This window comes from Tachysurus fulvidraco, chromosome 14 (assembly GCF_022655615.1).
Source record: "Tachysurus fulvidraco isolate hzauxx_2018 chromosome 14, HZAU_PFXX_2.0, whole genome shotgun sequence".
Lineage (NCBI taxonomy): Eukaryota > Metazoa > Chordata > Actinopteri > Siluriformes > Bagridae > Tachysurus > Tachysurus fulvidraco.
In genome coordinates, this window is record NC_062531.1 from 25,714,061 (window position 1) to 25,718,401 (window position 4,341).

Here is a 4,341-nt window from a genome sequence, read left to right on the forward strand (position 1 = left end):
GTCGTGTGTTTAGGTATTAGAATATTTATTAATCTACAGGTGAACATCTGAAGTTTGAGGTTTCCATCAGCTTTATGTTCAGTCTGTAGCTGGAAGACTTCGAGCACTGAAAAGCATTGGGTTTATACGTGAAAAGTATAAAATATGATAAACGTATAACGTACTTCTGGGAATTCTTGTAAGAAAATGATAATATATGAGATAAAATATAACGAGATGCTTGTTTCATACTAAACAAAGCCCCTCTGTCCATATCAGGTGTCTCTGAGGCTTCATGCCCTTAATCAGCTTAAATAAAGTGATCGTACAAACATTTGTGATCGGCGTTCGTGACTAAAGTTCCAAGCGTACACAACAACCACGACGCCAAACTGTGGCTTTAGTTTTGAAACGCCAGTAAAAAGTAAACGAAACCATAACAACCACCAGACTGGAAAGTCCCTGATGTTTAATCCAGCTTCATCGTGTGAGCCAATCACGACGGAGGAATATTGTTACATCATCAGTATCTGGAGAAAGTGATTTGGAAAGATCTGGCAAGAAACACAGTGATGATGATGTAGGATTAATACGAGTAATAATGAATAAATACAATAATAAATATTACAGTTTCCTCATAAAGTGTCAGAACAGAATCAACAAGTCGATTGTTTTTGGTGCAGAATGAAGACATTTGAGTTTAGGGTCAAAAGATGAATATGACGGGGGACACGGTGGCTTAGCGGTTAGCACGTTCGCCTCACACCTCCAGGGTCAGGGGTTCGATTCCCGCCTCCGCCTTGTGTGTGTGGGGTTTGCATGTTCTCCTCGTGCCTCGGGGGTTTCCTCCGGGTACTCCGGTTTCCTCCCCCGGTCTAAAGACATGCATGGTAGGTTGATTGGCATCTCTGGAAAATTGTCCGTAGTGTGTGTGTGTGTGTGTGTGTGTGTGTGTGTGTGTGTGTGTGTGTGTGTGTGTGTGTGTGTGTGTGTGTGTGTGTGTGTGTGTGTGTGTGTGTGTGTGTGTGTGTGTGTGTGTGAGCCCTGTGAGCCCTGTGAGCCCTGTGAGCCCTGTGAGCCCTGTGAGCCCTGTGAGCCCTGTGAGCCCTGTGATGGGTTGGCACTCCGTCCAGGGTGTATCCTGCCTCGATGCCCGATGACGTCTGAGATAGGCACAGGCTCCCCGTGACCCGAGAGGTTCGGATAAGCGGTAGAAGATGAATGAATGAAGATGAATATGACGAGAGTTTAGAATTCCAGACTTTGTTTTCTTTTATTCATATGAAGAGGTGTTTAACGATATAAACCAAGAACACATAGTTTCAAAAGTATTGGGACACGTGACAGACATTTAGGTTTTTCTTGTCTCTCAGGTGCTCTGAACATCAGCTCTTGGTTTTCTCCTCCAGTTTACAAGTGAAAGTGTTAAAAAGAACAAACCAACATGAAGATTAATCATTAATATGGGTGTGAACCTAGAACAAAAATGTAAAGGGCACAAGATACGAATCCCTCCATCAGCAAGAATCAGGAGACCAGATTAGAATTCACACAGAAATACAGAGAAAGTTATGAAACTAAGATGAAACTCTACTAATGTCACGGAAAGACCAAAGTGTGGAGAAAGAAAGAATCTGCTCATGATCTGAAACCCATCTGTGAAGCACGGTGGTGGTGGTGTCATGTCGTCGGCTTGCATGGCTGCTTCTGGAACATTCTCACTTATTAAATTATAAATTATATCTTTATTAATGATGAAGCTCATGATGATGGCAGCAGAATGAATTCAGGAAAATGTTCAGGATTCTTTTGTCTGGCAACATTCACTCATACAGAGAAATGCATCTATATTAATCAGGAGGAAGTTCGTCATGTAGCAAGACGATGATCCAAAACATGCTGACACACAACACAGGACTTCATCAGGGGGAAAGTAGAATGTTTTAGACTGGACAAGTGAATCAGACCTGAACCCAACTGAGCAGCATTTCAGCTCCTGAAGAAGAGACTGAATGGAGAAACTCCAACACAACAACTGAATGAAGCTGAAATACAAACCTGGAAAATCATCAGAGGAGAAGAAAGCAGCAGATGATGATGTCGGTCGGTCCTCCTGTGAAAAGGGAGATTACAGTTTTTTTAGTTTGTTTGTATTTTTGAGGGAAACGAGTTAACATTAATGTGTGTGTCTGATTTATATTATATTATATTCTGCACTCTGTAGATATTATTTGCCGACGCTGACAACGCTGACTGTGAAACTTATAAAACTCCATGTTACCTGTGAACTGAGCTTCATATCTCTGCTGGACTCCACAAATAATCAGTTAATTAATGTATTAATAGCATGGCATTTCTGAAGCTTCTGGATGGATGGATAGGTGGATGGAAGGATGGAGATTCCATATTGTTTACGGTTGGTGAACTCAGTTTTCGGCCTCAGCACAGATTCTCAGATCGAGGTCTGAGTTATTCAGAAGGTGAAGCTCCACCTTTATGGTCACATCAGACTGGAGCAGGTTTTCTTTAAGGATCGTCCTGAACGTAGCACCTTCCATCTCACCATCAACCCTGACCAGAAAACATTCTTAATTTTAAGAAGAAAACATCTCAAGTACAAGAAGTCATTTTGTGATCTGATGCTTTCTCATACTAACAAGATTCTGATTATTTTTTTGTTGCCTGATAACAATATGCTGCTATTGTATTTCTGATCTCTGTAATAATTTAATATCACAAACAGCTTATATAAAGTGATAACACAACCTTAATGACGCCAAACTGTGGCTCTAGTTTTGAAAAACCGGCAAAAACTAACCGAAACCACAACAAGTCAGCCTGGAAAGTCCCAGGCACTGAAGTGAACCTTCACTGTGAGCCAATCATAAGAGAGGAAAATTATCACATCATCAGTATCCAGGAAAAAACAATTTAGAAAGATCTGGATGAAAAAGGATCAACCTGTCGTATAGAGAGTTCTGTGCGGACCTCTGAAAAAAAAAGTCATTTTTTGATATAAGATTTTTTTTTTATATATAGATTTTTTGATATATTTAATATAACAATAATATTAGAGTACAGTGTGATACTGATGACCTGATAACACACTACACACAGAAACAAAACAACACTACACACACATTCATCTACAGGACACCAGAAATCACTCAACTCTTTTGTCTGTGAACTTTTATTTACATTTTTTGTTATGGGTACAGAAGTACATTGTCGTCTCCCCCCCCAACACACACACACACACACACACACACACACACACACACACACACACACACACACACACACACACACACACACACACACACACACACACATACTTTTTATTTTAACTGCTCCACATTTTGTTGTGTTTCACTGTTTGTTGTAAATATTATGTCCAATATTTAAAAACACTAAATAACTTCAGATCCATTCATTTTGTCTCTATTTGTTTAAGGCTCTGAGTAAGTAAGGTCTCTGCTCCAGGGCTCTGACCCCAGCTTCTTCAGCTGGGATATGTGAAGAAAAGAATTCTTCTTCTTCTTCTTCTTCTTATTCTTCTTCTTCTTCTTCTTCTTCTTCGCTGTGTTAGTGTCACACATATACACTGTGTTAGTGTCACACATAAACACTGTGTTAGTGTCACACATATACACTGTGTTAGTGTCACACATACTGTACACTGTGTTAGTGTCACACATATACACTGTGTTAGTGTCACACATATACACTGTGTTAGTGTCACACATATACACTGTGTTAGTGTCACACATATACACTGTGTTAGTGTCACACATACTGTACACTGTGTTAGTGTCACACATATACACTGTGTTAGTGTCACACATATACACTGTGTTAGTGTCACACATACTGTACACTGTGTTAGTGTTACACACATATACACTGTGTTAGTGTCACACATACTGTACACTGTGTTAGTGTTACACACATATACACTGTGTTAGTGTCACACATATACACTGTGTTAGTGTCACACACATACTGTACACTGTGTTAGTGTCACACATATACACTGTGTTAGTGTCACACATATACACTGTGTTAGTGTCACACATATACACTGTGTTAGTGTCACACATACTGTACACTGTGTTAGTGTCACACATATACACTGTGTTAGTGTCACACATACTGTACACTGTGTTAGTGTCACACATATACACTGTGTTAGTGTCACACATATACACTGTGTTAGTGTCACACATATACACTGTGTTAGTGTCACACATACTGTACACTGTGTTAGTGTCACACATATACACTGTGTTAGTGTCACACATATACACTGTGTTAGTGTCACACATACTGTACACTGTGTTAGTGTCACACATATACACTGTG

The 4,341-nt window shown here is 39.9% G+C and overlaps 1 long non-coding RNA gene across 1 annotated transcript; it reads right to left on the reverse strand.

The window, feature by feature from the left end:
• Positions 1-1,221: 1,221 nt before the first annotated feature.
• LOC125138527 lies at positions 1,222-3,304 on the reverse strand. Its single transcript, XR_007137719.1, has 2 exons — positions 2,261-3,304; positions 1,222-2,092 (listed from the first exon to the last, which is right to left on the reverse strand). It is a non-coding gene; the product is annotated as an uncharacterized LOC125138527 (long non-coding RNA).
• Between the last annotated feature and the right edge of the window lie 1,037 nt (positions 3,305-4,341).